The sequence below is a fragment of the Hylobates moloch genome, unplaced genomic scaffold (assembly GCF_009828535.3).
Source record: "Hylobates moloch isolate HMO894 unplaced genomic scaffold, HMol_V3 SCAFFOLD_13, whole genome shotgun sequence".
NCBI classification, from domain to species: domain Eukaryota; kingdom Metazoa; phylum Chordata; class Mammalia; order Primates; family Hylobatidae; genus Hylobates; species Hylobates moloch.
The window spans coordinates 87,484,356-87,497,237 of record NW_026652288.1 but is presented as its reverse complement, the minus strand read 5'-3'; the positions used below and the strand labels follow the sequence as shown (position 1 = coordinate 87,497,237).

The 12,882-nt window shown below is 38.6% G+C and overlaps 1 long non-coding RNA gene across 1 annotated transcript in view; it reads right to left on the bottom strand.

The window, feature by feature from the left end:
• Positions 1 to 862, bottom strand: part of LOC116480319 (uncharacterized) — an 82,230-nt gene extending 81,368 nt beyond the window's left edge. The window contains exon 1 of the long non-coding RNA XR_004251257.1: positions 730 to 862. This is a non-coding gene — a long non-coding RNA (uncharacterized LOC116480319). The remainder of the gene's footprint in view (positions 1 to 729) is intronic.
• Positions 863 to 12,882: the final 12,020 nt, after the last annotated feature.

Here is a 12,882-nt window from a genome sequence, read left to right as displayed (position 1 = left end):
TTTATATCAACCACATGATAATATTTTGGATATATTGGCTTAAATAAAATATATTAGTAAAATTAATCACCCATTTCCTTTCACTGTTTTTCAAGTAGGCTACTAAAAAATAAATTACGTGTGTGGCTCACATCATATTTCTATTGGCCTGCACTTCTCTAGAGCCTTGGACACAGAGTGCCCCCAACCAGAGCACTGGCATCGCCCAGGAGCCTCTTAGTTATAGAGAGCTTGGACTGGCAGTAGTGCTCAGAACTGTCATTTTAACCAGATCTCTAGGTGAAGTTCTGATGTAGGGTAGAGGTACTTATTCTGAAGTCTCAGCACTCATGTTGATTCTTAACAGTCTGTTACCAGTTCATGACAAAATAAGTGCAGGAATTAAGAGTACTGTTCAGAAATTTTTATAGCAATTTGATGTTACAATACAGAGTATGTAACCTCTGAACATTGTTTCCATTTGATTTTTCTAAAAATTCAGTTCTAGTAAATCTATAAACCTGTCACTCCACGATGGATTGGAAATTAAAACAGGTTGGTCCTTTATCACAGAAAGTTTGCAAAGTCCTGCTCTAGAGGGCACCCTTCAAACTCTCAGGAAATTTCTCGAACTCTGTAAGATGGCAGTATTCCCCACTAGTGAGCCTCTCTGTCCTCACCACCTTTGCTCCAGAGCGTTTTCCCTCAATTTCCTCCCTTGGATCAAGACGACGTCACATAGCAGCTTACCCTTCCGTGCCACAGTGCTCTCTTTTCCTACAATTTTCTTCCCAGGCTGTTAAATGCGTTCTTTGGAGTGACAATATTTGATGATTGGCCAACACCTTAGCACATCCTATGGGGAACATGTCTAAGTACCTTTCTTCAGAATGTGCAATGTAATTGTCACAGGTTACCCTCAGTTTTGGACGTTAGCCCAAATTCCAAAGCAATGGGAAAGTTCCCAGTCTGTATCCGATCAAGGCAAAGACTCTCAAATCCTCTGGGGAACTTATTTTGGGCTCTGGCATTTTCTGTTTTGTCTTTTCCCCTGTCAAAACACTCCTCCGATTTCCCCACATGAGTTGAAGTAGTCTTGGCAATCAATCCTAATTTGAAAGTTTTAATTGGAATAATATGTAATCTTTCTTAAATATTATACTCTAGGCTTCTTCTACAGTTTAAGGAAAATCTTGTCGACGTGCCCAACACATTCTATTAAGATATAGATAAACGTAAGTTAGTGCATATCATGTATTCCTGGTATAGGAATTTAAACCTCTTTTTTAGTCAATTTAATGTCCACTAGCAGTTCACCATTTAATCTTATGGCTTATTTTGTATGAAGAAAGTCTTCTTTATTAAATGAAGAACCACTTTCTAATTTTCAGTTTTAACAACATAATCACAGATTTCCATGCACCGAATTTATTTAAAGAAAAACACACCTGAGTTTTCAATTTATACCCATATTAGTATTTTATTAATAGTTTGAATGTTAAGGGGCAACCACATTCCAAAAGCCCTGAAAAATTCATAATTTCTTTATGGTTTTTAAGAGCTTTGCTTCTTGCCGTGATACTTTCAATAGATTTATAAGTGTAAGCAATTCATTTTTTTTAAAGAAAGTAATGGTTATTTATTGATTTCTTAATATGCACCAGGCACCCTACTATAATGTACTCTTTTGTACTAAATCTACAAAAATGAATAAAACATGTCCTTCCCTTGTGGAACTCAAGAGTCTGGGCGATGAGACAGACTCCTACACAGAAAATACAACACAATGTCGGGGGTTATAAGACAGTATTTTGTGAGGATTCTGTGGGGGTAGAAGAAAGGGGCCCTTAACTCCTAAGGAGATTAGGGAAAGGCTTCCTGGGGAACATGATGCCTGGAACTAGAAGTAGAAGGAATCATAGTAGGTTTTTCAGGTTAAAAAAAAAAAAAAAAGTTTGCAAAACATTCAAGGCAGTGGGTACTGCATGATTAAATATTCAAAGGCATGAAGCAGTCTAAAAGTTTTAGAGCTAAGTAGGTTAAAATGAGGCTGAAGAACAGAATAAACCAGGTGATGGAGACCCTGAATGTTACACCTAGGAGCATGAACGTGACTCAACAGGTGTCGCACGCTGTGAAAGTGGTTCAAGCTTCTAACGCCATAGTTGCCCGTTAGTTTCTCTTCTGGTCTAATTTTGCAATGATTTCCATAGAAGATCTTTAATATAAACCTTTGTTGAGTTCAAGGCCACATATAAAAATCAGAGAGAATGATACTGTCAGTGAGACAAGCAATATATAAAAGAAGAAGGAATACTTTCTAGCTTCCTTCATGAGTAAGAATAATTGCCTTAACTGTTTTTGGCACTAAGATCCATTTTCATATGGTATTCTGTTTTCTAGAGCGACTTTGTGACATAGATTAGGCAGATATCATTTTTTCCACTACAGTTGAGAAAATTGCCATCAAGAGAGAGAAAGTCAGAACAGTAGTAAATGGCAGAGGAAGAAGATGGAACCAGGTCTTTAAGCTGCAAATTCTTTGCTCTTCTCTTTCACCAGGAAATGGAATCTATGTTAATGAAATTCCTTGCCAAATTTAAGAGGTAATTGTTGATAATGAATGCCATAGGGAACATTACCCTGACACATACGTTTTGTAAATTTGTCTAAACTAAGTTTGCTATGTAAATGGTACTATTAATAATGATTAAAAACTAATAATTTATTGAGCACCAGAAAGTGACTATTTTTCTTCCTTTGTTAGCATTTTATTCTACAAATTTTCCTCTAAGAATCGCTTTAGCTACATCTCACAAATATTGATATTTTGTGTTTTTGTTATCATTTAGTTCAAAATATTTTCTGACTTCTCTTGTAAGTACTTCCTTGATCTATGGGTTATTTGGAAGTGTGTTGTTGATTTCCAAATATATGAAAGTTTCATTGAGATCATTTTGTTATTGATTCCTAATTCAGTTATACTGTGGTCAGGGAACATACTCTGTAAGATTTTAGTCTTTTCAAATTGATTGAGATTCCTATTAAGGTCCGGGATATGATCTAGGTGAATAGTCCATGAGTACTGGAAGGAATGTGCACTCTGCAATTATCAGGTACAGCGTTCTGTCAATAGTGATTAGGTTCAGGCAGTTGGTGATGTTCAGATCTTTTGTATACATAGTCTTCCTGAATTTTTTGTCTGCTCATTCTGTCAATGAGCAGACAAAACTACTGAGAGAAGATTTCTAGAACATCTAACTGAAATTCTAGAATTTATATGTATTTTCCTAAAGTTATGTCAGATTTTTACTTCAGGAATTATGAAGTTCTTTTATTTGATGCCTACATATTTAAGAGTTTTATGCCTTACTGATGAATTGGGCCTTTTATTATTCTGAAAGTATTCTCTTTACCTCTGGTAATGATCTTGGTCTGACAGTCCACTTTGTCTGATATTAATATAGCCAGGCCAGCTTTCTTATGTTTACTTTTGGCATGGGTTATCTTTTGCCATACTTTTATTTTTAGTCCATGCTATTGCCCTTACTTGCAGCATCCACTGGGGATGTAGAGAGTTGGAAAGAGTGCTGCTCCATCTTTAATGCAGAAACAACAGCAACAAAAGACATATGTATCATTTCCAATGCTATTTACTCCATTCCACAGTCCTAATTTCATTTTCTTCAGGTGGAAGAACTTCCTTGAGTATGTCTTACAGCTTAATTCTGCTGGTGACCAATTCTCTCACCTTTTGCTTTGTGAAAATGTCTTGTAATGCAGGTCCACTGAAGATGAATTCTGAATTCTCTCAACTTCTGCTTATGTGAAAATGTTTCCATTGCACCTTTAGATTTTATTTTTATTTTTTAATGACAATAAGGAAATAATAAATGTATGAGGTAATGGATATGCTAAATACCCTGATTTGATTTTACACAATGTACACACATATCAAAGCATCACACTGTACCCCATAAATATGTACAATTTCACCTTTATTTTTGAAGGATATTATATTAGTTTTCCATTGCTGCCGTAACAAATGACCACAAATTTAATGCCTCAAAACAGCAAAAATTTATTATTGTGCAGTTCAGATATCCAACCTGGGTCTCACTGGGCTAAAATCAATGCATCAGCAGAGCTGTGTTCTTTCTGGGAGCTCTATGACAGAATCCATTTCCTTGTCTTTTCAAGCTTCTAGAGGCCACCTGCATTTCTTGGCTCATGGCCATCCTCAAAGCCAGCAATGTCGCATCTCTCTGACCTTTCTTACATAGTCACGTCTCCCTCTGTCCACAGCTGGGAAAGAGTCTCTTCTTTCAAATACCCATGTGATTGTACTTGGCCCACCAAGATAATTCAGAATAAATATCCCCATCCCAAAGTCTGCAACCTTAATCACATCTGCAAAAGTCCCCTTTGTCATGTAAGGTAACATATTCACAGGTTCTGGGGATGAGACTATGGTGGACATTTTGAGGGGAGGGGAGGGGGGCATTATTCTGCCTATCACAATATTTAATCAGAGTATAAAATTTAAAGTCTCAGATTTTTCCCCTCCTTTCAACACTTTTAAAGTGTTATTTCATTGTATTTAAGTCCCCACTGAGAAAGCAGCTATCTTTTGCATCACTGCTCTTTCGTACTAATAATTACTTTTCTGTTTAACTTTGGTTTCCAGGAGCTTGAATATGTTATGCCTAGGTGTGGTTTTATTTGTAGCTATCCTTGTGTTCAGCTTCTTGGATTTATAAGTTGGTATGTCCTTTAAAATGTAGGTGTTTCTTTGGTTTCTACTTCTCGGATACATTTTCTACTCAATTCTCGTTTGCCTCTTTCTCTGGGATTTCAAATCCACTTATCTTGCACCAGTCAATATTGAGACCAGTCACCGAGACCGCTACTCTACTTGGCTCTTCCTCCCTGCCCAGTGGCAAGGTGCCCCCCAGGAAGAAAGCAGAGCCCATCATGGCACTAACTTCTCAGGCTCTCAGTACTACATTGACTGTTTTCCAATGCCTGGAAAAAGTTACCTCATGCATTTTGCTCAGTTTTATAGTTGGTTTTTGGCAGGAGATATGGATTGGTACCAGTTATTCTGTCATGGATGAAAATAGAAGTTGCCAAGAGTAGTTTTTAAAGAACAGTTTATAAGCTGGTCTTACGGTCAGAATAGGAAATCAACTTTTCTCTGACGTTCTTACCAGCAGTTCAATTCACCCAAGCCATCTTTCCATTTCATAAAATGGACAGGCAATGTCATAGATAAGTGTAGGTCAAGGATTGTTCTAAACATAGTAATTTTATGGCAATAATAGATGAAATTTTTGCAGATTTGCATACAACTCCAATATTAAATTTTTTATCTTCTTTTTATTCCAAGACAAAAGATATTTTTACAAAAATATCTCATAAACAAATTTAGAGACAACCACAATATTGACACATCTCATCTATAATTTTGTTCCACCAGCCTAGCAAAGTATCTGTACTTCTTACTGTAACCAAAAAGACAAATAGATAAAATGCAGTGCTCACATTTCAGATAGCTTACAGATGTAGTAAAAAAAAAAACACATTACAGAAAGAAATCAACAATATAAAGTGAATTTATCCAATTTACCAAACACCATTACCCTTTCCAGCTACTGTGACCTCTGACTCAACACGCAATTGTTAAGCATCTATTTTTCACAAACCACAATGCTAGAGGCTGTACCATGTATGTGAGTGGATTCTGCCATAGCCAGAGAATAGTCTTTAAAAACAAATCTTAGTTTGGATACTGGTTTCACTGTAACCTAGGAATTTAAACTCCTTGGGCTTTCACTTTTAGCTCTCATAATATTAGCCTAAACATAACTACCCTGTATGGTTGTGTAAAGTTAAACGCAATAACTTCACACCAGCACCCCCTTTCTACCCGCAATCCCCTAGAAGTTATGATTAGGATAATTATTTTCAGTCTGTTACCTATTGAGTTCTAGCATTCCTCTTAAGTGGCTCTTGGGATGGCAGAAGATATAGACACTGTTTAAACCTTTTATCTCTTTATTGTATTCTGGGTTGACATAAATTTTTTAAAAATAGATTCCAGCCTTTTCTTTATGTATTTATTTATTGAACAAGACATTTAAGCTGAGTGCAGTGGTGCACACTTGTAGTCCCAGCTACTCAGGTGAGTGAGGCAGAAGGATCACTTGAGCCCAGGAGTTAGTTGAAAGCTAGCCTGGGCAACATAGTGAGATGCCATCTCAAAAAAGAAAGGGAAAGAAAGGAAATTTCCTACTTTTCTCACTATTATTCACGTCTGTCTAGAAGCAAATACTTGTAGAAAAGTTAGAGATAAGGGATACTAATCTTCTTCCTCTTCACCTCCGTTTCAGTCTCTCTCACCTCTTTTCTTCATGGATGAGTGACCTCACAATTCTCCCTTCAACATAGATACTTTACAGGAGCAAAATGAGGAAGTAAAAATTACTACAAGAAGAAGGTACGAGATCAGACCATATTACCCAGCATTAACAAAAAAGTTTACCACATTTCTATGGCCTGTGATGTCTTTGAAAATGTCCATAGACATCATTTTGGGTGAACCCTACAGCCAATTTGACTATGAAAAAATGAAGAAAGAATGATTATCTCCATTAAACAAATAGGGAAGCTGAGGTTTCATGGGACCTAAAGAAAAGAGAAAATAGAGGAGAGAAGGCATCTTGCTTTCTAGCAATTGATATTCTGTTTTTGGCCTATCCACCAAAATACATGCCAATCAATTGAAGCACTATTAATGCATTACCAACATCAGGAAAATGCTAGAAATATGTATGTCGGATGAGTATTTCTCATTGTATTTTAAATATCATTAGAATGCAGTATATATAGGTTCTTCGTTTCATCTCTCCAGAATGAGAATTATTCACAATAAACTTTACCTTTAAATTCTTATTTAAACAACTGAATACCCCCCAAGAGTATTTGTTGACACTTCTCTTGAGCTATTTTCTTTCTACTTCTCCATGTAACTCATAGCCTATTAAGAAAAATTAATTTGAGCCAAAATCCCTAATTTAACAAAGCAGGTAAAGAATTAAAATTATATCATTCAAAACAACAATGATCAAGCAACAAAGAACCCTCAGTCAGAGTTCAGAGGATGTTTATGCACTAAGAGGAAACGCCGTCTTTGGCATGAAGAGGGGTTATTGAAATGATCTAATTTCAGACAAGGTACATAACTGAAGTTGTAGTCCAAGTTCATTGTATTTCAGTATCTTTTTAATTAGGTAATTTTAAGTTTATAGTTTTGAATCATCAGGGAAAAAAATTGCAACATAGTCTGTTTAGAGTCAAGGCATGCTGCTGACACATTCAAAAAGTCCTGAAACTTCATAAATAAACACTGCCAATGTTTATTTCAAAACATCTGAGAACAAGGAAAGAAGTGATTCTCTGAATACTTCAGATTGGAACTATTTGTGCTGAGTCATCTTTATCTGTGGATCCCTTCTAAGATACAGTGGAGTGTGTTCAGTACCTGCCAAATGCACAGATACGAATAATTATGGAAGGAGAATCTCATTACAAAACTTTTTTTCTACCTAAAACGCTGCCAAAAAAAATCTGGAAAAATAATTTTCTTTATAACTAGGTAAAATGGTTTTTACTTTCAGGGCTCTTAGAAATAACTTTTTCAAAGAGAAAACTTATATAAATTGAACCTGGAATCTTGTTTCTTCATTTCTCTTACATTTGGGAGGAGGTTTTTGTTTGTTTTAGACTTGCCATGACTTTATAAATTGAGTCTATAAAGCTAGCTTCTGAGGTTATTTCTCTCTACCTCATAGAAACTGATTCAGTGGTTTTCACCAAGTAAATGGTGGGGATATTTTGACTTCACTGGCCAAACGATTGGACAATACCTTAGGCTTGCTAAAGGGAAATAGCAAACAATTTTCTGTTAATATGTGTTATTCCACAGGAAAAGATTATGAAAGTTGTAACATTTGTCATTCTATAGCTAGTGTACAGTCTCACAAATATTATTAGTATTACCTCTCGGAGTTTAATTAAATATTATGTTCATGTCCAGGAATAAACAGAAAATAACATTGTACACATCCTGAAATTTTCCTTTTAATAAGCTGTCCAAAGGTATATGCATTGTTCTCAGAGGTCGGGACTTGAAAGCAGCTTATGTGATTTTCTCTCATTTCCTTCATGCAATTCAGCATTCCAGAAACATTTATTATCAATTAGTATTGAGAGGTGACAGTGTGCTGGCAGCCCTCGCAGCCCTCACTCACTCTGGGCGCCTCCTCGGCCCTGGTGCCCACTCTGGCCACGCTTGAGGAGCCCTTCAGCCTGCCGCTGCACTGTGGGAGCCCCTTTCTAGGCTGGCCAAGGTCGGAGCCGGCTCCCTCAGGTTGCGGGGAGGTGTGGAGGGAGAGGCGCAGGTGGGAAATGGGCTGCGCGGGGTGCTTGCGGGCCAGTGTGAGTTCTGGGTGGGTGTGGGCTCAGCAGGCATGGGCTTGGCAGGCCCCGCACTCCAAGTGGCCGGCCGGCCCCGCTGGCCTCGGGCAGTGAGGGGCTTAGCACGTGGGCCAGCAGCTGCTGCACTCGATTTCTCACCGGGCCTTAGCTGCCTCCCCGCGGGGCAGGGCTCGGGACCGGCAGGGCACCATGCCTGAGTTTCTCCCTCCTCCCCTCCCTCCGTGGGGTCCTGCACGGCCTGAGCCTCCCGGACAAACGCCGCCTCCTGCTCCACGGTGCCCAGTCCCATTGACCGCCCAAGGGCTGAGGAGTGCGGGTGCACGGCTGGTGGGCAGCTCCATCTGCAGTCCCCCAGCAAGATCCACTGGGTGAGGCCAGCTAGGCTCCTGAGTCTAGTGGGGACTTGGAGAACCTTTGTGTCTAGCTAAGGGATTCTGAGTGCACCAATCAGCACTCTGCCTAGCTCAAGGTTTGTAACACCAATCAGCACCCTGTGTCTAGCTCAGGGTTTGTGGATGCACCAATCGGCATTCTGTATCTAGCTAATCTGGTGGGCACTTGGAGAATCTTTATGTCTAGCTAAGGGGTTGTGAATACACCAATCAGCACTCTGTATCTAGCTCAAGGTTTGTAAACACACCAATCAGCAACCTGTGTCTAGCTTGGGGTTTGTGGATGCACCAATTGGCACTCTGTAGCTAATCTGGTGGGGACTTGGAGAATCTTTATGTCTAGCTAAGGGATTGTGAATGCACCAATCGGCACTCTGTGTCTAGCTCAAGGTTTGTAAATGCACCAATCAGTGCTCTGTGTCTAGCTAATCTGGTGGGGACTTGGAGAATCTTTGTGTCTAGCTAAAGGATTGTGAGTGCGCCAATCGGCACTCTGTATCTAGCTCAAGGTTTGTAAATGCACCAATCAGCACTCTGTGTCCAGCTCAGGGTTTGTAAATACACCAATTGACACTCTGTATCTAGCTAATCTAGTGGGGACTTGGAGAACTTTTGTGTCTAGCTCAGGGATTGTAAACACACCAATCAGCACCCTGTCAAAATGGACCAATCAGCTCTCTGTAAAACAGATCAATCAGCTCTCTGTAAAATGGACCAATCAGCAGGATGTGGGTGGGGCCAGATAAGAGAATAAAAGCAGGCTGCCTGAGCCAGCAGTGGCAAACCGCTATGGTCTCCTTCCACACAGTGGAAGCTTTGTTCACTCTTTGCAATAAATCTTGCTACTGCTCACTCTTTGGGTCCACACTGCCTTTATGAGCTGTAACACTCACTGTGAAGGTCTGCAGCTTCACTCCTGAAGTCAGTGAGACCACAAACCCATCGGGAGGAACGAACAACTCCAGACGCGTGCCTTAAGAGCTGTAACACTAACGGCGAAGGTCTGCAGCTTCACTCCTGAGCCAGCGAGACCACGAACCCACCAGAAGGAACAAACTCCGGACACATCCGAACATCAGAAGGAACAAACTCCAGACACGCCACCTTTAAGAACTGTAACACTCACCGCGAGGGTTCGCGGCTTCATTCTTGAAGTCAGTGAGACCAAGAACCCACCAATTCCGGATACAGTATGTGATAGACCCCATACCAGGCCCTGGGAGTGGAGAATGGGCTATGATCACTATCATCAAGATTGTCATTATCTAACAGATAGAAACAGGTTTGTAAAGAAAAAGTTAAGTATGTGTGATAAATCCATAAGATACAATGAGGATTCAAAGGAAAGACATTTTTGGAATGTGCTAGTAGAATCGTTGACTCAGAGTAGGCTGGATTTTTTCTTGATTCTTCAAATAAATTTATTCTATGACATTCTCAAAAAGACTAAGTTGAAAATAATTTTAAAATATGACAAACTGGAACAAATATTAAAATTTTAGTGTTAACTCATATTCTAAAAGCAGATCATTTGTTAACTCTATTTTATGCAAAATAACACACCTCTTAGAAGAGATACATTTATAAAGTGTCTTTCATTTTTATAGCACAGGGTGTTCCATTTAGGGCCAGTCTCGCAAGTTAGAGTTGGAAAATTTTCCCATAAGAATGACACATAGCTATGTCAAGGAGTTTGAAGAAAAGAGTGTTTGGAATAGCACCCACGTAGGGAGAACAGAGTGATCAAAAATCAAAGGATCAAAAAAAGAATGCTCAGTTCAAAGAACTGCAAATTAAATTTTCCTTTTTGTCAGTTAAGGTTCTTCACACCAGATTCTACCTTTTTGTGAATAGATCTCACTTGTGTTTTCATTTTCTTATGTTATCACAATTCATGGCTGAAGGAAAATTCACGGCATGGCATTGCTCTTTGGATGTTAAAAAAAATCTGCAGACTTGAAACTTTTTTTTCTGTCTAAACAGAATTCTTTTTTCCCTTTGAGTCCTTTCATGCTCAGCTCCTTATTTGAGTTCAGTAGCAGGTATATTTCCTTAAGGGCATCAAAATATACACTTTTCTCACTAATTAGCCATTTTAATAGCTAAAGTTAAAAAAACTGAGAATACCAAGTGTCGGTGAGAACAGGAGCACCTGGAAATTTCTTCCGTTGCTGTTGGGAATATGTAACAGTCCAACCACTTTGGAAGATGATTTGGCAGTCTCCCAAAGAATTAAACACACCCCATGGCTAATCAACTCCACTCTTTGATATGCAACTAAGAGCAATACATGCATATGTCTATCTTAAAAATAAACAAAATGAAATAAAATTTATGTTAAGAATATTTATAGAAGCTTTTTTATAGCCATAAACTAGAAAAAAATTGAAAGTTTTTTCTAGTCTTCACCAGTGAAGGGCTGGTGACAGTTCTCTAGTTCATCAATCAGAGAATGGATAAATACCATATATATCTACACAATGAAATACTTTCAGCAATTTAAAAAGGGCAAATTACTAATACATCAATGTAGATGAACCTCAAAAATTCTGTGTTAAATAAAAGAAGGCAGAAAAAATACATACTGTATTATGTAATTATTTAGCTCAAGAATAAACAAAACTAATCTATGGAGATAGAAGTCAGAACAATGATTTCCTCTGAGGTAGAATATTGCCTGGGAAGGGGCATAGTGAAGCTTTCTAAGTTGATGGAAATTATTTTAATCTTTATCTAGGAGTGATTACAAGAGGATATAGATATGTTTGAAGTCAATCAGCTTTTAAGTTAAGATTTGGGCATTTTATTATAGTAAGTTATGCTTTAAGAAAGGAGACTGCAAAATTCCTAAATATTTTTAAAGAGTCTAACTTTTATATTGGAGAACAGCAAAAAACATAAAGACAATATGTGACTGAAGTTTTAATCAAAGAACATAAAACTTCTCCATGTCTGGCAAATACAATGAGCCAAGTAAAAAGGCCCAACTATGATTACTTCCTGCTTAAAAATGAATGGTTAAAAACTGAGAAAATAATCAGTGTAAACATGAGGATAATTGTTCAATGAAAACCTTGACTGAATTTACAGATGAACTGGTCTGGTTTTCAATCAGAGAAGCTAGCTACTTCAAGTATGTTAAGCAAAGTGGCCTAGGATATCCAAGAAGAAAATGTCTGTGAACTTTGCACAATAATCTGAATTGGCCAGTAGTGGTACTCAGATGTGACCCTAAACAACACAGAAGAGAAAGATAAATGGCATACAGAACTTCAAGATCATCTGCGTCTACTTTGTGTGAAAGGGGAGTTGGTTGGGGTAAGAAGCCACACGTTTATGAGGAGAAACTAGTGGTTTGACTGGACCGTCAGAGCCCTTGAAGAAGAAAGACTGAATGGCTGGTGACAAGGAAGTTTGATCTCCCCATTAGATAAACTTTACTACTGATATGACAGTCTGCATAGGAATTCCAGGGAAATTTTTTTTTTTTTTTTTTTTTTTTAGATGGAGTTTTGCTCTTGTTGCCCAGACTGGAGTGCAGTGGCGTGATCTCGACTCCCTACAACCTCCACCTCCCAGGTTCAAGTGATTCTCCTGCCTCAGTCTCCAAAGTGGGGATTACAAATGCCTGCCACCACACTCGGCTATTTTTTGTATTTTTAGTAGAGACAGGATTTTACCATCTTGGCCAGGCTGGTCTTGAACTTCTGACCTTGTGATCCACCTGCCTCGGCCTCCCAAAGTGCTGGGATTACAAGCATGAGCCACCACGCCTGGCCTCCACGGAAATTCTAACATTTCATCTATGCCTCCCGATACAAAGATTGTTCCCTGAAAATACAGGCCTGTTGTCCTAGGCAACCACAGAAACCTTTTCCAATATCACCACCTCTTTTTTTGTCATTTGACTCATGGGACTACAACCAGAAAGTCAAAAGGGGGTCTTCCATGTCCGTGGGGTCTTAATTCAGACTTCTGGTGGCAACATTCTTCTGTCACATACAAAAACCAC